The sequence below is a fragment of the Protopterus annectens genome, chromosome 1.part0, assembly GCF_019279795.1.
Source record: "Protopterus annectens isolate FY-2018-M chromosome 1.part0, PAN1.0, whole genome shotgun sequence".
Lineage (NCBI taxonomy): Eukaryota > Metazoa > Chordata > Ceratodontiformes > Protopteridae > Protopterus > Protopterus annectens.
In genome coordinates this window covers 823,245,639-823,269,664 of record NC_056725.1, presented here as the reverse complement: position 1 = coordinate 823,269,664, position 24,026 = coordinate 823,245,639, and the positions used below count along the sequence as shown (strand labels likewise).

At 40.8% G+C, this 24,026-nt stretch overlaps 1 protein-coding gene across 4 annotated transcripts in view; it reads right to left on the bottom strand.

Moving 5' to 3' along the window:
- Positions 1-24,026, bottom strand: part of TIAM2 (TIAM Rac1 associated GEF 2) — a 2,099,243-nt gene that overhangs the window by 1,884,952 nt on the left and 190,265 nt on the right. For 3 of the 4 annotated variants that reach the window (XM_044063392.1, XM_044063388.1, XM_044063400.1), the window contains one exon: positions 11,420-11,518. The exons of the other annotated variant lie outside the window; for it this stretch is intronic. The gene's annotated coding sequence lies outside the window, so the exon portion shown is untranslated. The remainder of the gene's footprint in view (positions 1-11,419; positions 11,519-24,026) is intronic. 4 annotated transcript variants of the gene reach the window in all.

Below are 24,026 nucleotides of genomic sequence, written 5' to 3'. Positions count from 1 at the left end.
TCTCTTTTCCACCTTCTCTAATTTAGAAGAAGAAGGGGAACCAGTGGTATGTTTGGAGCTCTGCGACCCTTCCAGGGCCTCTGCAAAATGGATCTTCAACAAACCCTGAACGATCAGCTTATGTTTCATTCTAACACCACTCTGCTGCTAAAGGCATGACAGAATGTAGATGGAGATGGAGAGCACCCAGGCAATAAACACAACTGTTCTGCCCATCCATGACAGACATTTTCTGGCTACACTGGTCGCACTTCTTAAACCCAGACTGCTTATGCTCTTTACGATCTTTCGACATGACTATGAACAACAGCAAATAGCTAAAGAAAATATATCTAACAGCTGTAAATAACACTTTGTTACCCCATAAAGTATAACTGCCCCAAGCCAAAAAGAAAAAAATATCATACAAGGGTTATATACTAACTGCAGAAAAAAAAATGCTTAAAAGAAGCTTAACTACCAATCACACTAACTTGAAAAGCTGCAGAAACAAAGGATCCTTTTCTCTCTCTCTTTTTTTTTTAACACAACACACCAAGAGGAGATTAACGGAGACTCCTCCTGCCAAGAAAGGGAAGGCAGGCGAGGGAAACGGCCCTCTAAGTTAAACAGGCTGCTAGCCCTCAAACTTAAATGAGCCTCTAGGGTGTAAGGGAAAGCTCTCTAACTAAAAATGAGTTTGGGGATAGGGGTACGACACACAACGAGATGACGACGGCCAAAGCAAAAGGAGTAGCACAAAAAGTACAGTTTTGTACCTACCATAAATGTAGATGTTCGAAGATCCACATTGCTGCAGTCCTTACATATGGGTAGTCCGCTGTCCTCGGTCGGCCCGAATACCAAAGTATCAGGCTGACATCGGTCAAGGCGCTTAAAACTGACATCAGGACGTCAGGGTACAAAAGCGCATGACCGACGTCATATCCTCAGTCTTTTCTTGCCCCAGATGTCAGAAGGCCCTAACAAGAAAGGCCAAAGCCAAAAAACAGCAAAAAACAACCAACCACCCCTGCACTAACCATATTTACAATATTTACAACCCAAACCACACAACCACCTCTAACTACAGAGGGGAAGGAGGGAGGGTAAATTGGACTGCAGCAATGTGGATCTTCGAACATCTACATTTATGGTAGGTACAAAACTGTACTATGTTCTTCATCTCACATTGCTGCAGTCCTTACATATGGGTAGAATCCCAAAGCAGAGGTAAGGGAGGATGGCAAAACTATAAAGCATTAGGAGCTGCCAAAATGCCCTGTAAAATTGCAGTGGCAAATCCAGCCCTAGATTTAGAGTAAAGTGGAAGGTGGTAATGCTTAGAGAAAGTATGCACTGAACTCCAAGTAGCTGCCTCCAAAATATCTTTAGTAGCCACCCCTTAAAAAGCTGTAGAAGTGGCAGTAGCCCTAGTGGAATGAGGCCTAATCCCAGCTGGAATCTCCTTACCATGATGGGAATAACAGAAAGCAATACAAAAACCAATCCACTTAGAAATAGTTTGTTTTGAAACAGGTTTGCCCTGAGAACCCAAAGCAAATGAAACAAACAACTGCTGAGACTGCCTGAACCCTTTAGTTCTGCTCAAATAATATCGCAACTGTCTGTGTATATCCAAAGTGTGCAAAATCTTCTCCCTTTATTTTGGGGGTTTGCATAAAAAGTAGGCAAATGAATAGTTTGGTTTAAAGCCACACTAGAAACCACTTTAGGCATAAAGGAAGGGTTAGTACGCAAAGACACCCTATCCTTGTGGAAAATTAAGAAAGGCTCAACCGCCATAAGGGCCTGTAATTCAGAAACCCTTCTCGCAGAGGTAATGGCCAACAAAAAAGCAGTCTTCCATGATAAATATTTCAACTCGGCAGTCGCTGCAGGCTCAAAAGGTTGTAGAGTGAGTTTCTCCAACACAAAATTGAGATCCCAAGCAGGAGTAGGAGCTCTACGTGGGGGTCTTATATTCTTTGCCCCTCTAAGGAATTGCTTAAACAAAGGATGAGAAAACAATGGTGGGTCACAGTCATAGTGAGCAGAAATTGCTGCAGCATGAACCTTTATAGAGGAGAAGGACAAACCTTTGTCCAATAACTCAGTAAGGTATTGAAGAGCAACACTTAAATTAGGTTTAGAAACATCAAAGTCCTTTGCTGTACTCCAAATTAAAATCTCCTCCATTTATCTGCGTAAACTTTCCTTGTACTAGGCCTTCTGGCCTCCAAAATAACATTCAAAACTTGTTGTGGAAGCTGAGACCCTCCAGGGTTTAAAACAGAATATGCCAGGCTGTTAGATGCAGAGAGTGAAGTTTGACATTGAGTAAATGACTGTTCTCCTGAGACAGCAGGTGTGGAATCGAAGGCAAAGGCCATGGAGGCTCCCGTACCAGACTTCTCAGTAAGGGGTACCAGTGCTGTCGAGGCCAATCCGGAGCTATTAAAATCATGGTTGGCTTGTCCTGTCTGACCTTCAGGAGTACCTTTGGGAGGAGAGGCAGTGGTGGAAAAGCATACACGTGAAGATTGCTCCAATTGAATGAGAGAGCATCCACTTTCCAAGCTGTGGGATGAAACCTTTTTGTGCAAAACTTTGGCAGCTGGTAATTTAGTGGAGAAGCGAACAGATCTATGTCTGGAGTTCCCCATAACACTGTCAATTTTTGAAATACATGAGGATCCAATTTCCACTCGTGGGGATCCATAATTTGTCTGCTCAACACATCTGCTAAGGAGTTTTGTGTTCCCGGCAGAAACCTTGCCTGAAGATTTAGCTGTAAACTGAGAGCAGTCTCCCACAAAATCATTGCTTGTTTGCATAAAGGGTATGAATGTGTCCCCCCTTGCTTGTTGATGTACCACATGACAGTTGTGTTGTCTGTTTGAATCAACACCTGCCCTGGAAGAAGTAAATCCTTGAAAGCTATCAATGCAAATTGGACTGCTAACATCTCCTTCAAGTTGATATGTAAATGTTGAAGTCTGGCAGGCCACGTGTCTTGTACCCATTTTCCATTTAGATGAGCTCCCCAAGCTTTGACTGAGGCATCTGTCGTTAGAATCTGACTCGCCTCTGGTCGGGTCACAGAGAGTCCCTTGTTTAGGTGACATTCCTGAGACCACCACAAAAATTCCTTTTGAATGCAAGGGATTATCTGAATGACAGTGTCCATATCTTGGCAGTGTTGCGTCCATACATTTTTGAGATACCATTGTAGCTTCCTCATATGCAGTTTGGCATTGGGAAGTACCAGAATACAAGATGCCATGAACCCCAAGGCTTGAAGGACTGTCCTTGCAGTCAGCCTGGACTGACGAGACAATTGATGGAAGTAAAGAGAAAGATTCTTTTGTTTGTCCGGGGTCAAAAAGGCCATCTGGGATGCTGTATTCAGTCTCACACCCAGAAAGCACATGTCCTGAGAGGGTACTAGACTGGACTTTATTTCGTTCACAGAATACCCTAGGCATCTTAACACTGCCATCACATACAGTAAATGATGAAGAAGTTCGTCCTTTCCTTGAGCCAGAATCAGGCAATCATCCAAATAAGGATAGATTTGTATTCCTCTTAGCCTGAAGAAAGCTACCACTGGAGCCAGAACCTTTGTGAACACTCTGGGCGCAGTAGATAAGCCAAAGGGCAATGCAGAGAACTGATAATGAAAAGTCCCAGCCCGAAAATGCAGATACTTCCTGCAACTGGGCCTGATAGGAACATGAAGGTAAGCCTCCTTGAGATCCAGAGTCACCATCCAGTGATCTTTGCCCAGCAGAGGTAAAAGCTGTTGTAACGTCAACATTTTGAACTTGGGAATGTCCAGATATGTGTTGAGGATAGATAAATCCAAAATTGGTCTCCACGTGTTCCCTTTCTTTGGTACTAGAAACAGACGAGAATAAAATCCCAGGCCCACTTCTGGCAGAGGGACCGGTTGTATAGCTCCTATTTGAAGTAGTAGAGAAATCTGTTTGTGAGCCTCTAGTCTTTGCTGAGGGGGAACGTCTGGCATGCCTTTGAAAGGAGGTAAAGTATGGAAATAAAACTTGTAACCTTGGTGTATGATATCCAATACCCATTTGTCTTGGGTAATTAAAATCCAATTTTCCTTGAAGAGTGCCAACCGTCCTCCCAAAGGTGCTGCCAGGCAAGAAGGATCTGGCAGCTGAAAAAGTAGGTAATTGGGCCCGTTTACGAAAGGACTGGCCCCTGCCCTCACTCGAGGACTGTGCAGGTGAACTCCATGTTCTAGGTCTGAAGGAACTCTGAGCTCTGCCCCTACCACGTCTAGATCTACCCCTAGACTGAGAATCAGAAGAAGGATACGTCCACCCCTTAGCAGGCCAATTTCTACTAAACTTTGGAGGCTGAACTTGCAAAAAATCTTTAACAGTCTGCATAGACTTAGCCTTGTCTTCCAATTTCTTCAAGACTGACTCCACAGGGGGACCAAACAAAACTTCAGACTGTAAAGGAGCATCCAAAATCCTTGTCTTAACATGGTCAGATAAATTCTGATCCTTAAGCCAGGCGTGCCTGCGAAGAACTGAACCAGTGGCAGCCACCCTAGAAGAGGCCTGCAAAGCATCAAAACCACACTGTAAAGAATGCTTACCCACCTGTTCAGAGACATGCACCAAATCTTGTAATTCTTTACAGTCAATGCCTTCTGCCAGAGCATCCACCTTAGATTTCAATTGTGAAAGAATAAAATTTTGATATTTCAACATACGAAACTGGCAATTCAAAGCCCTCATTGCTAAGGTAGAGGATGTGTAGACCTTCTTTCCCCATCTATCCAAAGCTCTGGCCTCTTTATCTAGAGGAACCGGATTCTTTACAACAGAGGCCTTGACACCCTTAGGTCCCTGACTAATAGTTTCTGGGTCCGCCCTAGGACTCTTATAGAGATATTTATGAGCCTCAGGCACCCTGTAATACCTATCTGGTTTAACAGGCGCAGGAGGCAGAGAATCAGGATTAAGTGAAGCCTCTGAAAATACATCTTGCACAACATCCAGAACAGGGGGTATAGCTAAGGGCCTATGTTGAGGTAAAAACAAAAATTCCCTAAGCCTTTTCCGTGAATCAGAGAAGTCCTGACCTTCCCACTTAAAATGTTCCCTCATAGAATGAAGAGTCTCTGAAAAAGAAAAATCCTCTGGAGGAGAAGCAGAAGGAGTGGAATCTTCTGCATCAGAATCAGAATAAGGAGTGAACTCCTGCAAGTCTTCAGCAAGACTCAGAAACATCCAAGCCTGTTCAAAACTTTCCAACTCTGGCTCCACCCTAGGCCTCTTATCAGGAGGGGGCAAAGAACCTCTAATCAGAGTAATCAAATCTTCTGCCATTTTAAGCATGTGCTTCTTAGGCACAGACCCTGCTGAACTAGGACTGACACCAACAGAAGCTAAACCTGGCCTGCCTCTGGAAGAAGCCTTGGAAACAGAAGGAGAGGGTCTAACCACCCTGGGAAGGGAGGGGAGTACAGAAACCTGAGAAGCCCCTTCAGCCTGACCTACCTCGTGAGAGGCCACATCCTGCAAAATCAAAGTCTCCCCCTGAGACTCCAGAGAAGCCTCCATCGGAATCACCGGTTCCACTGAAGCCTCTAAAGAACCGGCGTCCGGAACGGACGACTCATCTTGCCTGGGTTTAACCGTTTTGTCTTTGCACTTCTTCGTGGAAGCGGGCGTCGGAGTATCCGACGGCATATTATAATTGCACCGCCATCAAGACCAGCCTAGCACAATCTAACCTTCGCTTAATAGTGCGCTTATTGAACCTAGCACAAAAGCGACACCCAACTACGTCGTGCTCAGGCCCCAAACAAGGAATGCACAAAGAATGATAATTCCTATGCGGTATCTGTTTCCCACAAGAAATACAATTATTCACTTTTTCTGACATCCGGTAATACACTGAGGCAAGAAAAAACCAAAATATTCCCCAACGGGGTACTTAGCCAACTTGGATTCGGTCTGAAACTCCGAACTCGAAAAATTTCAGAACGCCGAACGGCACTTGCAACGCTGCTTCTGCATCGGACCATGCGGCAAAAAAGACTGAGGATATGACATCGGTCATGCGCTTTTGTACCCTGACGTCCTGATGTCAGTTTTAAGCGCCTTGACCGACGTCAGCCTAATACTTTGGTATTCGGGCCGACCGAGGACAGCGGACTACCCATATGTAAGGACTGCAGCAATGTGAGATGAAGAACATCAACCCAACCTGTTCAATGTGGTAAGGATTGACACTAGTTTAACTATCCAAAATAGCTTGTAAAGCATTATTATAGAACAACAGAAAAGTATTTAAATTATCGACTTAACCAAGAGCCAGCCAGAAGACACCCAATCTGCTTGAGCGGCAAACGAGATCTGGGTAATCTTCCCTGTGCATCATGGGATAGGGTATAGCCTCAAGCCAGTGGAAGCTCAGTTCCGAACCCAACCAACCAGCAAGAATGAAGGTGAGATAGGACAACATAACATCAGCAGTTCCCAATAAACAAAGACCAAATGCCCGCAAGGGTCTATAAATCCAATCTGGGAATAGTACCTGCCTCCTTAGCCCTCAACAAAACAATTATGTACCAATCTGGTACTAAGACTGGGACAAAAGTAAAAGCACAAATGGCCAGAGGCATATATTATACAACAGATGTTCTGGAGGAGGAATCCAGAGCACCTAGACAAATTCTACAAAAAAAACAGGAAACACCTTCAGACTACACCTGGAAGAAATCATGGCCAAAAACTCAACCAGAGAACCAAGCACTGTGAAACAACAACCCCCCCCCCCACTGCACACAATGATAAGGTGCAATCACACTCACCCTGCTCAAATCATCACAGTCACTGTGAAGAATGCGGACACTTGTGATGAAAAGTGAAGAAAAATTAAGACCAACCTGCGACTTTTACCTACACTGTAATCTATTCTCTCGCACACAAAATCATTTTCATCACAGCCAACCACCATACCCCATCAACTACAGAGACTTGCATGATTGAATATAAACCTTAGAACTTTAATTCATAAGAAATGAATGACTACATATACAAATAACTGCCAGAAAGGAGTATATCTCCTCTGCTGACTGTTGTCAGAATACAGTGTGCAATGCAGTGCACTTCTCCATACCTCTCAACCTCTTAGTTCAAGAATCAAGTAGAAAACTTAAAACATAATGACAAAGGACCAAAATAAGGGGCAGAAGTGAGCCAAGAAGATACAGTCCTGTGTGTGCCCTTGTATACTTAAAAAGTTGTTAGAACATGCTTTTGCATTATCCTGCTTTTCCTGTTGTTATAAGTTGGTCATTATTTAGTAACTGCAGTTCTCAATGATTTTCTAGAAAAAAAATACAAACATTATGAGGAACAGGCCAAATTATGAGGCATGAGGCAAAATCAGAGACATTCTGCTAAAAACAGGCATAACTGAATATATATATATATATATATATATATATAGATATATATATATAGATATATATATATATATATATATATATTTATTATACACACATATACATACATATGCATACACACACACATATATATGCGCATATACAAGGATTCTGTTTGTGGACTTCAGCTCTGCATTTAATACAATAATTCCAGAACTTCTTCATTTGAAACTCTCCCAGATTTTCATTCCTGCTTCCACCTGTCAATGGATCACGAATTTTCTAACCAATAGGAAACAGCAGGTGAAACTGGGGAAATTTACATCTAGCTATCACACGATCAATAAAGGTGCCCCCCAGGGATGTGTTCTAGTCTCCCTCTACACTAAATGACTGCACCTCTAAGGACCCCTCTGTAAAAATTATTAAATATGCAGATGATACAACTATCATCAGGCTCATCAGGAATGGCGAGGAGTCTGCATACAGAGGGAGGTTAAGCAGCTAACCCTTCGGTGTAGTCAGAATAATCTGGAACTGAACACTCGTAAAACTGTGGAGATGACAGTGGACTTTTGGAGTGGTACTACAATATAATCCCCCCTCTTTATATTCAATACTGCTGTGTCAGTTGTGGAATCCTTCAAGTTTTTGAGATCTATAACCTCCTGGGACTTGTAGTGGGAGACCGATGTAGGGTCCATCACAAAAAAGGCACAACAGCAAATGTACTTTCTGTGACAGCTGAGGAAGTTAAACCTCCCTCAGGAACTGTTGATTCAGTTTTATACAGCAGTAATAGAGTCTGTTCTCACCTCATCCGTAAGTGTGGTTTGGATCTCTGTCAATTCATGACAAAAACAGGTTACATGGAACAGTCAGGTCTGGTGAAAATATCATTGGTGCTAGTTTGCTGTCCTTACAGGACCTGTACTATTCCAGAGTCATGAAAAGGGCAGGGAGAATCATCACTGACCCTTCAAATCCAGGCCATCATTTTGAACTATTACCATCAGCCAGGCCTTATAGATTAATACATACCAAAACAAGCAGATACAAGAACAGTTTTTTTTTCCACAGGCTGTCAAGTTCAATTAACTTGAGTTAACTTCAGTTAACTCAGTTTATTAGGCTGGGGTATTCTTTTTCCCAAGTCTCTGAGTATTCTGCAGTATTGTTTACATATTAACAGTTGTTTCTTTCAGAGTTTATTTTAGTATTACTTACACCGAGTTGCACTTTGCACCTTGTATCGTGTGTGCATATATATATATATATATATATATATATATATATATATATATGTATATATAAGTATATGTGTGTGTGTATGTGTATATATTTATTTTTTGTCTTGTTCTTAATACTTGCATGTATGTCAGTTATATAATTCATACTTGGAGAGTCACCGAAACCAGAGTCAAATTCCTTGTATGCATGCATACTTGGCCAATAAATGTGATTCTTATATATACATATACACACACACACACACACACACACACACACACACACACACACACACACACACACACACACACACACACACGCAATATACATGCATGCTAGCCCAGATGCGACCAATAAGTCATTGGTATATGGTTGCCACCTTTTCAAATGCCCAAAGTGGGACATTTTTTGTAGAAATGTGAGGTTTTGCAGGGCAAAACATACTCACAGCCAATGCAAAGGTCAGAACTTCACTTTTTTGACCAAATAAATGCTTATTGCAGCATTTCAGTTGTTTATGCTATTTCATATAACATTTAGGTGTTTCAGATACAATATAACTGTTTTATGCAACTATTGCAGAAAACTTATGAAATAATTTTTGTCCTAAAATCTCAGTAGATTTACCATTTTTTAGTTTTTTTTTTCCACGGGACACAGCTGCCCAAAGAGGGGCAGGTGGTAACCCTATATTAGTATAACTGACTGCACACCTCAGAAGTATGTTTGGGTTCAAATGAATGAACAAATACATAACTGCTACACAATGAGCTCACAGCTGTCAAAATACAATATTCAACCCACTGCAACTATCCCCCCTCCACACACACATTTCAACCTTTGAGCTCTAGAATCAAGGAGAAAAAATAATCGGGGACAATGGACCAAAATCAGAGTCGAATATACACATATATTTAGAAAGTTGCCAGAATAACACACTTTTCATTATCATGCTTTTTCCTGAATGCCACCAAGTCTAAAACTCAAATATGTCATTATTTGCCATCTATAGTCCTCAGTAACACGTCAAAAAGAAACACAAGCTTTACAAGAAACATACATGGCTAAAACTCAAATATGCATCATTCACTAAATGCAATAACTTGGTGGTGCTGAAGAACCTGACACATTTCCTTTAAAAATTCTTAACTACTACAATACAGCCAATTCTGTAAACTCACAGCTGAACACCTGCCTACAAAGAGTACTTGCCCAAATGTCAGCAAATGACAGTCCAGGCGAGTTTGTAGGGGAAACCTTTCATGCAATTATTTACCATAAATATGGACTGCATAACAACCTGCACACAGCAAGCGCAATTACAGAATGTGAACTCTCCCACCAATTTTATTTAACAGCTTATTAACTGGTTAATTTCTGATTAAATAATTATAAAACTGAAGCTCTCTCTCTTTTTCTACATATACTAAATGTATATTAAGCATATTATTCATGTCATATGGATAACTGCTTTGTGCATAATATCACTTTCAAGAATTTCATCCCATAATAGCACAAAGGAAAATTCAAAGTTAAATTCAGAACATCTTAAAAATAAGACAATTCCATCTATATCCAATGTATTAAGTTTAATTATATTTCTTTAAAGCTTACAAAAGGTAAATTACTGTGTATTCAAAGATTCATTTTGAATTTAATACAATATTCTAGCCTAACTTTCATTGTTCTGTAATAACAGAAAAAATATCTCCTGGTGTTATCTGATTGAAGATTTAACAAACTTACTAATATCTCGGCTGTTGCGGTGGTGGTGCTGCGGTAGCATTGTCGCCTCACAGTAAGACGTTGTCCTGTTCGATTCTCAGGTAAAGCGTCTTGTGTGTGGAGACATGCGTGAATGGGCGTACCTTCGTTGAAGGTTGTACAGCAGGGCTGGCAACTCTGTATATAAAAATCTACTGCCAATCATTAGCAGACCGGAGTTCCACTGTGGCGACCCCTAACTGGGAAAAGCAAAAAGATACAACTAATATCTTGGCTGTTTTACACACAGCAACCCATCATTTTTATCCTTCTCACTTTACATCTTATTATTGAGTATGAGCATTTTTACGTCTTATATATCTCATGTTCTTGTGTGTGTGTGTGTGTGTGTGTGTGTGTGTGTGTGTGTGTGTGTGTGTGTGTGAGAGAGAGAGAGAGAGAGAGAGAGAGAGACAGTAGCAATCAAAAACATTATCAACAGCAATCATTTAGTTGACCCCTAATCTATCCATCTACAACCACCCCCCCCCCTTTTTTTTTGGGTTGGTCACTTCAACAGTGACAATCAACTAGAGTCAAACTTCACACTACCAGGTGGCTAGTCCTCATCATCACATGCAAATTCCCAGACATTACAAACTACACTCATGAAAGCATCCATCAGAAAGTGTGTGTGGGAGTATACACCCACACATAAGTGCACTGTGAACATACCATTACTAAAAATCCATCAATTTCCAGTAAAAAGAAATAGTTCTGCCACGCCCCAACGTAACATTGATCTCAATGGACCATTTTTAGGGTAGCCTGAAAAATACACAGTAGAAACAGACATAAAAACATCCATCCAAAACTAAGCAGTTCAAAAAGTGCTGCAGCATCTCTTGTATACATATATTAGTAATAAATCCAGTTTCAAAGTAACTAAAATTAAAGTATCTGCAGCTAAATCACAGGAAGTCACATAGACTGAGATTGGAAATACTGACTTAGACAGTGAAACATACACAGCAAAGTACACCAGAATTTTGTTTTTATCATATAGCTTACCTGACAGTACTACATTCATGAATAATTTGGTATTTTCCCTTCCACTATGTTTTATGAAACATTACTCCAATAATCTCCATTCTTCAACTACAGGATATCCTAAAATATAATATTTCTGTTAGTAATAAAAATGTTTTGATTTTCTGGCATTTACTACAAAACATGAAACTTATTTTAAATATTCTCAAATATTTAGCATTTTAAGAGCCATAATTTTATGCAAAAATAGTCATAAATATACTTTTGAAGTTATTAAATAAACCTTTTCTCCATCTGTACTTATCATATGATCCAGTGCCATTATGCGAAATGTAACATACCAAGAAGTTACCAAACTGCATTCCTCCTCAGACTTTTCTTCTTAGAAAAATGTTATTAATGGGCAATTTGCCAACTAACTGTATGTTAATACAGATTGCTCTCTGAAATTATAATGTTATACTATACTAAGCTACTTAAAATAATAAAATGGTTTACTTATATCCAAAGGGAGACTAAGTTTCTTCCCTGTATTTTGACTTTGTATGCAGAATGTCACTGTATTTAATTAGGTCATCTCTAAGCTTCAGAACAGGTTTACAGTACAACATGTTTCAACTGTGAATTTCTCCACTTGTATTTTAGTAACAAAGCAATACGATTATTTTTACATTATTCTGATTACCTGGTTCATTAATTTGCATACCACGTTGTTGTATTTACTAAACTACTTTGAGACTCAAATCTTCCATTTACTAGCAAGGTGAATGGGAAGCTGGTCTTTTACAAAGCTGTAGTTACAACTTTTTAGAAACATTCATTCAAGTGGTTAATGATCTCCCAATGGCAACAAATTAATACCAATATCCTATGTCAATTCTACTGGATTTCTTGGTAGTATTTGATAGTGTGGACTAAGAGATCCTAATCAATCACTTGCCTGTACATTGCTGGTCATTAGGTTCTTTTCTTGAATGGTTTGCCACTTAACTCTTGGGGCAATGTCAGTGAGTGAAGAAAGTCCAGTGTAAACTCTTCACTTTCTCATTTGGTGACTTGCGGTGTGCCACAGGGCTCAGTTTTAACTCCCTTGCTGTTCACTGTGAAATGATTTCTGCTTAAAGAGGTTATTGCAAGGACTGGTATTTATTAGGACTCAGTTACATTTCTCCTTTTGTCCAATGTGTTGAGCTTCTCACCTTTAGAAGACAGTTTGCAAACATCCTTGATTAAATGACTCACAACCGTTTCAAACTCAATCCAGCAAAGGCCAAAGCAATGTTGGTACAAGTCCCTGTCCAGTCAGATAATGCTCCTGCGCTCCGTCCTTTGGGATCATATGGAAAAAACTAGTTGGAATCTGTGTCCAGTTCTCATGATTTGAGCACTGTAAGTAATGTAACTTACAGTGATAGGTGTAGCTATCACTTACCTTGCCCTACAGAGCAATATCTAAAAGAGCTGTTGATCTGCTATGCCCAGGTTAGGTTGCTCAAGTTATCAGGGGAGGAAATGCAGCAGTGGCTCCTGTTGCTAGCTTGGAATGCCTGGTTGGATACATCTGATTGGATCTCTTCTGCTTACCTTGCTCCAATCCTCTTGTAAGAAGCTGCCATCCCCAATTAGGGTTGCGCAGATTAGAGTCTTCCTTTGCGAGATTTCTGCATTACCATCTCTTTAGTCTACTGCAACTCCTCTGGCAGTTGGACTTTTTCTACATTCAGTACATTAACATTTTACATAAAAAATTTAATTTATTATACACCTTTTATATTTTTCTTCTTACTATACATTTTGTACTTGTTTCTGATAGGTTTGCCATTTCTTACTGATTTTATAATATAAAATGATTAGGTTTAAGCATTGTAAATATTTTAAGTGAATAAAGAGACAAAATAAAAATCTTGGATGTCAGAATATTTGTAATACAATTACAAACCTTTTTAAGGAAAAAAAAGTCATTGTTGCCTGACAAGCATCATTATTTTTACCAAAAGTCAGGCGTGTAATGATGTTTCACTCTCCTGTTACTTAATATTTTTCCTTCAAATTAAATTTTAAACTTACTGGCCCAGATTCCAAAAGAGTTGATCTCACTGCAAGTCTGACCTGACTGAAAAACCTGATCTCAGTGCAAGTGACTTACTTTGGTGTAAGGCCAATCTATATACAACCGGAGGCCAGATTCCAAAAGGCCTGCTCTCATTGTAAGTGGACACTCACACAAAGAGCAGGTCTTTTGGAATCAGGCCCACTGTTTCTTACCTTTGGTTGCTTTGAACCCCTCCCACTGCAGCAGAAGTAAATATATTCTAATTTCTCCAATTAAGTTTTAAACTTGCTACAACCTTCAGTCCCCTTGTACTCCCTCTTACAACAACAGTATCAGGGTTATTTTAACTACAGACTCCCCTATTATAACATAGTAAGTCTATTTCCCTAGATTCTACAGACAACTTTTGATTACCAACCCAACACCACAAAACTGCCACTCTACACAGTCTATTTCTACTGATATAGCTAAAAGAGCCAACACTGAACCATCCCCAAGCCCTGCCTCCACTGCTTTCAACATCTTCCCTCACGAATCAGGGACAAACCCAAAGCATAAAATGGGACAAAGGCCCAACATCGAGGACAGAAAGTGTTATTATATACTTAGAAAACTGGTAAGAATAGCAGGTTTTGCATTAGTATACATCAGGCAGATAGCCTAGTACCTACCTATGAACCATAACAGAAAATACAACCCTGGGATCACTTCATTGGCTCTGCTTGACAGAGGATCAGTTAATTAATCAATGGGGCAGCGAAAGCCGACACACTCTGGCTAGGCTTATAAATGCCCTCGAGCAGATAGCCTAGTAACTACCTATGAACCTAAAATGCAAAATGTCTTGCCATTTACTTAGTGTCAGGAATCCTCAACCATTTACCAGAAAATCAGACATCTTATGAGAAATGGAGTAAAAGAATGAATCATAAACAGGGACAGATGAGAGATGGTCATCTATAAGGCATCTCACCACATCTTACCTTATCATTTAATGAAGGCCATAACTGGCCTAAGTAATCCCTGCTTCACTGTGGTCCACATCTCTCAGATAGAAATGCAATTTTCAGTTAGCAGATGAAACACCATTTAAGTGATGACTGAATTCTTCAGTCCTTCCTTGGAAATTCCCAGATGACAAACTCAAACTGAAGCTCAGCAGTTGAAAAAGCCCAGCATGCGAGGATCAGAGTAAGAGGCTCACACTGCCTTCCCATCCTGGGGAAGGGAATTTTCCCCCCAGTCAAACAAATTGCTCCTGCCGAAGAGGAGACTGGCCAATAACAGCTGCAGAACTGGGGAGTGTAGGCTTGGCATTCCAAATTAGTGACAGCAGCCCTTGTAGGTGCGTGGAAGAGCACAAACATGCCAGAGCAGCACTGAATGCCCCCACAGTGATACATGTGTTTGCATTAGAAACCAGTAACGGCAGTCTATATGATGTCTGCTGAGGAACGGAGGGATACTGGATGGTATGCAACGAGGGAAACAGCAAAAAGATGCCTTACTTTAACAGCTATCAGACCGTATAGTATAAAACGGTTTCTCTCTTACTTTAAGAGGACGTTTTGTGCTTTAGCACAGAAATTAATTTCTACATGGAAAACAAAGTAGCTTGGTAGTTATCACTGCTACTTCTCAGTTCCAGGGTCAAGTGTTTGATTCTGGCTTATGGATAATGTATATCTAAGGCCTGTATTTTCCCTGTTGTCCATTAAGGTTCTTCAGTGTATTCCATTTTTCTTCCACATCTTCCACACAGAGCTTTTAAGCTGGCTGGCAATTATAAAATTATCTTATGTTTGCATAATGGTGCGTTTCACTCTGAAACCATACTGAAATGTGCTTAGAGACTGAGCTGGTTAACAAAATAAAATTAAAAACACGTAACAAATGCAGGAAATAAGGGAAAACCTCCAGGTTCCATAACACTGCACACTCACAAAAGCTCACAATGAAGAAAATATCCAGTCATACTTAATTAACTTCAAGACAAAAACCTGTTCACTTTTTTAAAACTGCAGTTTTGCTGTGATTACAACCCTGATGCAATACTTTATTAGCGAGCAACTCACTGGGATTGTAATGCACTCTTTTGTAGTGCGCTGCATCATATGAACTCCACTTTCACAGTTATAAAGCTTCAGTCAGCTTCACAAGTCTTCAGTTTATATGGCAGATTTAAAACACCCTGAAAATATTCTCAATTTATGTTGAGAAGCATATACTACACAGTTATAAACATGTAGCTGTCCAAATATAATCTAATGCAGCATAATAAAAAGTGAGATACATCAGAAATACCAGTGATGTGGTAGAATGAAGTGTTTCAGTGCAGTATTAATGTAATTTATACAGTGTATAAACATCCAAGACTGCAGAAAACTAAATAATACTAAAAGTAGGAAAAACAGAGGGAAATGTTATGATTACACTGACATAACCAAACTTTCAGTGGACAGGGTCACTAGCACTCGACATTTGGGTATCTTTCCAAGCCCTTCTAGATTACCATGGGAAACGCAGGTACGACTCAAAAAAACATTTTTAACAAGAGAAAAATCACATACCCTGTACTTCCAAGATCTGAAAAAGACAGAAGCATGGCATGACTGATAGGTCACGTTTTTTTTTTTATTTTTGCTTCATTTTTATTTTTGCTTCATTGGCCTGAATGCACTTGTAAAGATGTAAAAACTCATGAGTATTTAGAAGCAGTGTAGCTGAAACACTGCTATGTCCTTAATGGAGCAACTCCATGTATCCCATAGGCCTCCACTACAGGAAGGCTTAAGGTATTACAGAGTGAATCCAGGCTGGGTCTTTCTTACAGTTTTTGGTAACTGAAAGAACCTACAATGGTTTCTGTCTTGAGCTACATACATTTCCTTCTTTTAATAAGGATGCAATAACCTTAGCAGTCTTGTCATATAACCAACATATGACTATGCTTTATGATAAAAAACTAAACTTTGTATCATCATTATGAATCAACTTTGAACGGTTAATTACTCATTAACAGCTGAATGAAAAACAGCTTGCCTACATAGGCTCATATCAAATACATTTTTTTCCCTTCTTTTCTGGGTGGAAGGCTTACCTGTACCTCCAGTGTTCATTACAGTTTCATTCTACACGCAGAACTCTGCTTGATTTTGGCCACATGTTCTCAAACTTTGTCATACTGAGTCTCCACCAGACTACAGAAAAGTTATTGAGCCTCCCCTACAGGTCAGAAAATTATGTTTCATTCTCCTCATACAAAATATATGTTGTACCAAATGTACAGCACTCCTCAAAACACATTCACGTGAAATGATAAAGATTCAGCGCAGTCCAAGCACACCAGGACTAGCCACCAAGCGGAACAAACACCGGTGATTTGGCTGCTGTTGATACAACACTCTGATCCCATGTCCAAAATGGGAAAGCATGAGCTGAGTCAATGCCAATTTTTCTTTTATTATTAATCTGTACTCCAGTACACACTAAATTATTAGCTATTCTGTGTTGATTGTTTAAGTATACAGCAATTTCAGACTTGCTTAAGCCTCCCCAAAACAGATCCAACTATCCCTAGCGAATTAAACCTCATCATTTTAGAAATGTGCTTAAAGAATTCAGTAATGCTGTTTTCTGTTTTCAGTCCTGAAACAGCCATTTACCAAGCAAAATTTAGACAGGGAAGTACACCCTCTCCTCCAAATAACACCGGCAGTGAAACACTAAGAGCAGTCCAAAAGAAAACCATCTTATCAAATAACATTTTTCCCCAACAGCTTTGACCATTTCAGAGTTCCATCTATTTTTCTGAAGACTAATTCAAAACATTCATTTCTTACTGCAATTTAGTACAATGTTGTTTAGTTAAACATCAAGTATGTATGTGTGTGTGTACACACACATATGTATGTATATATATATATATATATATATATATATATATATATATATACACACACACACACACACTATACACACACATTATATACGCACTATACACACATATATTACACACACACATTATATGCGCACTATACACACACATTATACACACATATATTACACACACATTATTTACACACTATACACACACACATTATACACACAATTACACACACACACACAAACACACATTATATACATATACACACACACACATTATATACACACACATTATATACACACATTATATACACACACATTATATACACACACATTATATACACACACACACACACACACACACACACACACACACACACACACTTTCTACAATCAAAGCCTACTGATGAGGAAGAAAATGCCCCCCCCCTTTTTTTTTTTTAGTTACTATGAAAAACCTGTACAAACCTAAAGTACATGTAATACCTTTAAACAGAGATGAAGCAAGGATGTGGACAACAAACCTTTTTAGACATACACATTAGTCTGAAGCAAGTGCCTGACACAGAAGCAGTGTTTCTCCAAAGGGTTACAATTTCTATGAAGAGGCAGCCTTAGAGGACAGATGCGACTTTTTCCTATATGCTTTCTGCTTTCATGATTGATCTCCATCGGGGCTCCTTCTATTGGTCTTTAGCCCATCTGTTCCCCCCACCTCACTAATAGGTACGGAGGTGAGAGTGAAAGGACCTTCAAACAATTCAGCCATAAAGATGGTTTCTGCTTTTGTTGGCATCCCATCAATGACAGTATTTTCTTTAAGGCCTTAACCCTGCTCTTTGTGGCCGACACGTGCATCCACATCACCATGGGGCACTTAACGCCTCCACCTATATGATAACAAGGGCTGTCATCCTTGGAATCACCAAGCCCACATCCTTTGTCTTGGCCTTTTCAGTGCTGTGTGATCCTCTGCTTGCATGGTAGCCATCTGCCAAATGAAACCAGCACTCCTTCCTTCCAGGATGGGCAAGGCGGTGTCTAAGCCATTCACTCTCACCCTCCCTACATCCATCAATCCACAACCCCTTTTTCCCCATTTCTGTACATGGGGTCTGGGTGTCACTTCGAAAGTCACTATCATCTAGAGTCAAAGTTCACACTGCTGGGTTGCTCTTCCATACCTCCATAACTCCCATACACAAGCACACCTCCAGCCATTCTAATCCACCTACTGTATGTCTTTGGAATGTGCAAGAAAAACCACATGAACCTAGGCAGGACATGCAGACTTCACAGAGAAGGCACCCCACCCACCACCAATAGTAGGATTTTAATCTCATACAAAGTATGATGAACTTGCCCCAAATTTGTACTGTAAGCAATCAGGTGGAATTTCGAATTGTCACAGTACAGAGATGTCCTCGTACTGCAATCCCTCTTCCTCTTCAAAAAATATGCTAATAAGCAAATATACGATTTTACTGGAAATTAATGGCAAGAAAAAAATAGAAAGGCACAATTTTAAGTGAAATACAAACGTAACTTCCATTAGAATGTTTAAAATAAATGTGCAGATTTCTGAGCTACAGTTGGAGTGGCTAGATACAATAAATCTGGGAACAAACTGAGGTTTCAATAAATCCTCAAGTACCCATGGAAAAAAAATGATAGCCAGTCTGTTTGTAACAACTATTAACATCAAGAACACACACACACACCAAGAGGAATTCTACAGGAATAAAATGCTTGACCACGCTGGAAATAATTTACACTTTTTTTTTGTCTTGCTGGACATCATCAGAAAGTACAGTTTTGTACCTACCATAAATGTAGATGTTCGAAGATCCACATTGCTGCAGTCCTTACTTATGGGTAGTCCGCTGTCCTCGGTCGGCCCGAATACCAAAGTATTAGGCTGACGTCGGTGATGGGCGCACAGCCCTGACATCAGAGCGTCAGGGTATAAAAGCACATGACCGACGTCATATCCTCAGTCTTTTCTTGCCCCAGATGTCAGAAGGCCCTAAAAGAAAGGCCACAGCCAAAAAACAGAGTACCTTCCCAAAAGATATGCCCAACTACAGCCATCACCCAAACCATATAACCATGCTAAGCTACAGAGGGAAGGAGGGAGGGAAAATTGGACTGCAGCAATGTGGATCTTGAACATCTACATTTATGGTAGGTACAAAACTGTACTATGTTCTTCATCTCACATTGCTGCAGTCCTTACTTATGGGTAGAATCCCAAAGCAACGGGAAAGGGAGGTTGGAAAAATCATAAAGCATTAGGGGCTGCTAAAATGCCCTGTAAAATAGCAGTGGCAAATCCAGCCCTAGACTTAGAATAAAGAGGAAGGTGGTAATGTTTAGAAAAGTATGTACTGAACTCCAAGTGGCTGCTTCCAAAATATCCTTTGTAGCTACCCCCCTTAGAAAGGCAGTAGAAGTTGCAGTAGCTCTAGTGGAATGAGGTCTGATCCCAGTCGGAATCTCCTTACCATGATGGGAATAACAAAAAGAAATACAAAACCCAATCCATTTAGAAATAGTTTGTTTCGAAACAGGTTTACCCTGTGAACCCAAAGCAAAAGAAACAAACAACTGCTGAGACTGAACTCCTTGGTTCTGCTCAAATAATAACGCAACTGCCTGTGAATATCCAAAGTATGCAAAATCTTCTCCCCTTTATTTTGAGGATTTGCATAAAAAGTAGGCAAATGAATAGTTTGGTTTAAGGCCACACTAGAAACCACTTTAGGCATAAAGGAAGGATTAGTGCATAAAGATACCCTATCCTTATGAAAAATCAAGAAAGGCTCCACTGCCATAAGGGCCTGTAATTCAGAAACCCTTCTTGCAGAGTAATGGCCAACAAAAAGCAGTTTTCCATGACAAATACTTTAACTCGGCCATAGCTGCAGGCTCAAAGGTTGTAGAGTAAGCTTTTCCAACACAAAATTGAGATCCCAAGCAGGAGTAGGAGCTCTCATTGGGGTCTTATGTTCTTTGCCCCTCTGAGAAACTGCTTAAACAAAGGATGAGAGAATAAAGGAGGGTCACCGTCATAATTAGCCGAAATGGCTGCAGCATGAACCTTTATGGAGGAGAAGGACAAACCTTTATCTAATAACTCAGTAAGATATTGTAAGGAAGCACTCAAATTAGGCTTGGAAACATCAAAGTCCTTCCCTTTGCTCCAAATAAAAAATCTCCTCCATTTATCAGCATAAACTTTCCTTGTACTAGGCCTCCTGGCCTCCAAAATAACATTCAAAACTTGTTGTGGAAGCTGAAAACCTCCAGAATCTAAAACAGAATATGCCAGGCCGTTAGATGCAGAGACTGAATTCTGACATTGAGAAAGTGATTGCCCTCCTGAGACAAAGGTGTGGAATCAAAGGCAGAGGCCATGGAGGCTCTCGGACCAAACTCCTCAGTAGTGGGTACCAGTGCTGTCGAGGCCAATCCGGTGCTATCAGGATCATGGATGGCTTGTCTTGTCTGGCCTTCAAGAGAACCTTGGGCAGAAGAGGTAGAGGTGGAAAGGCATATACATGAAGATTGTTCCAACTGAGCGACAGGCGTCCACCTTCAAGCTGTGGGATGAAACCTTTTGTGCAAAACTTTGGCAACTGGTAATTTAGTGGGGAAGCGAACAGATCTATGTCTGGAGTTCCCCATGACACTGTCAACTTTTGAAATACCTGAGGATCCAATTTCCACTCGTGAGAATCCACTATTTGTCTGCTCAATACATCTGCTAAGGAGTTCTGTGCTCCTGGTAGATATCTTGCCTGAAGATTGAGGTTGTAACTGAGAGCTGTTTCCCACAAAATCATCGCTTGTCTGCAAAGAGTACGAATGAGTTCCCCCTTGCTTGTTGATGTACCACATGACAGTTGTGTTGTCTGTTAGAATCAACACCTGCCCTGGGTGAAGTAAATCCTTGAAAGCCATTAATGCAAATTGTACTGCTAACATCTCCTTCAAGTTGATATGCAAATGTTGAAGTCTGGCAGGCCACGTGTCTTGCACCCATTTCCCATTGAGGTGTGCTCCCCAAGCCTTGTCCGAGGCATCCGTCGTTAGAATCTGACTCTCCTCTGGTTGGGTCACAGAGAGTCCCTTGTTTAGGTGACATTCCTGAGCCCACCACAAAAATTCCTTCTGAATGCAAGGTATTATTTGAATGACAGTGTCTAGATCCTGGCAGTGTTGTGTCCATAGATTTTGAGATACCATTGAAGCTTCCTCATATGCAATTTGGCATTGGGAAGCACCAGAATAAGATGCCATGAACCCCAAGGCTTGAAGGACTGTCCTTGCAGTCAGCCTGGACTGTAGAGACATTTGATGGAAATAAAGTGAAAGACTTTTCTGTTTGTCCGGGGTCAAAAGGCCATCTGGGAAGCTGTATTCAGTCTCACACCCAGAAAGCACATGTCCTGAGAGGGTACTAGACTGGACTTTGTTTCGTTCACAGAATACCCTAGGCATCTTAACACTACCATCACATACCGTAGATGCTGAAGAAACTTGTCCTTGTCTTGTGCAATAATCAGGCAATCGTCCAAATAAGGATAAATTTGTATTCCTTCCATCCTGAAAAAGGCTATCACTGGAGCCAGAACCTTTGTGAACACCCTGGGCAGTAGATAAGCCGAAGGGCGATGCAGAGAAGTGATAATGTAAATTTCCAGCTCGAAAACGCAGGTACTTCCTGCAACTGGGCCTGATAGGAACATGAAGATAAGCCTCTTTTAGATCCAGAGTTACCATCCAGTGATCTTTCCCCAGCAGAGGCAAAAGCTGTTGTAATGTCAACATTTTGAACTTTGGAATGTCCAAATAAGTGTTGAGGAGATAAATCCAAAATCGGTCTCCACGTGTTCCCTTTCTTTGGTACTAGAAACAGGCGGGAATAAAACCCTAGACCCACTTCTGAAGGAGGTACTGGCTGTATGGCTCCCATGTGAAGAAGTAATGAAATCTGCTTGTGAGCCTCCATCCTTTGCCGAGGAGGAATGTCTGGCATACCTTTGAAAGGAGGCAATGTATGGAAATAAAACTTGTACCCTTTGTTTATAATGTCCAACACCCATTTGTCTTGGGTGACTAAAAACCAATTTTGCTTGAAGAGCTAGCTTTCCTCCCAAAGGAGCTGCCAGGCAAGAAGAATCTGGCAGCTGAAAATGCAGGTCATTGGGCCTGTTTATGAAAGGACTGGCCCCTACCCTCACCAGCAGATTGAGCAGGCGAACTCAGGTTCTAGGCCTAAAGGTACTCTGAGCTCTGCCCCTACCACGCCTAGATCTACCCCTAGACTGGGAATCAGAAGAGGGTACGTCCACCCCTTAGCAGGCCAATTTCTACTAAACTTAGGAGGTTGAACCTGCAAAAAATCTTTAACAGTCTGCATAGACTTAGCCTTGTCCTCCATTTTCTTCAAAACAGACTCCACAGGAGGACCAAACAACACTTCGGACTGTAAAGGGGCATCCAGAATTCTAGACTTAACATGTTCAGATAAATTCTGATCCTTAAGCCAGGCATGCCTATGAAGAACTGAACCAGTGGCAGCCACTCTAGAAGAAGCCTGCAAAGCATCAAAGCCACACTGCAAAGAATGTTTCCCCACCTGTTCAGAAACATGCACCAAATCTTGCAATTCTTTACACTCTATGCCCTCCGCCAAAGCATCCACTTTAGATTTTAGCTGAGAAAGGAGGAAATTCTGATATTTCAACATATGAAACTGGCAATTTAAAGCCCTCATTGCCAAAGTAGAAGAGGTGTACACCTTCTTACCCCATCTGTCCAAAGCTCTAGCTTCCTTATCTAGAGGAACCGGATTCTTTACAACAGAAGCCCTAACACCCTTAGGCCCCTGACTAATAGTTTCTGGGTCCGCCCTAGGACTCTTATATAGGTATTTATGAGCCTCAGGTACCCTATAATACCTGTCGGTTTAACTGGTGCAGGAGGCATAGAATCTGGATTAAATGAGGCCTCCGAAAAACATCCTGAACAACATCCAAAACAGGAGGAATAGCCAAGGGTCTGTGCTGTGGTAAAACAAGAACTCTCTAAGCCTCTTCCTGGAATCTGAGTAATCCTGTCCTTCCCACTTAAAATGTTCCCTCATAGAGTGTAAGGTTTCTGAAAATGAAAAATCCTCTGGAAGGAAGCAGAAGGAGTAGAGTCCTCTGCATGGAATACGAATAAGGAGGAAAATCTTGAATATCCTCAGCAGAAGACTCAGAATCATCTGAGGCCTGCTCCAAAATTTCCAACTCTGGCTCTACCCTGGGCCTCTTATCAGGAGGGCATGGAACCTCTAATTAAAGAAATCAAATCTTCTGCCATTTTAAGCATATGCTTCTTAGGTACAGACCCTGAAGAACCAGAACTAACTCCAGAAGAAGGCAAAACAGTCCTGCCCTTAGAAGGAGCCCTAGAAACAGTAGCAGAAGGCCTAACCCCTTAGGCAAATAAGGAGAATAGTAACCTGAGAGGCCCCTTCAGCCTGACCTGACTCCTGTGATGCCACATCCTGTAAAATCAAGGTTTCCCCTGAGACTCAACAGAAACTTCAGCGGATCCACCTGTTCCACTGCAGTCTAAGGACCCGGCGTCCGAAATGGATGAATCATCCTGTCTAGGCTTTACAGATTTGTCTTTCGC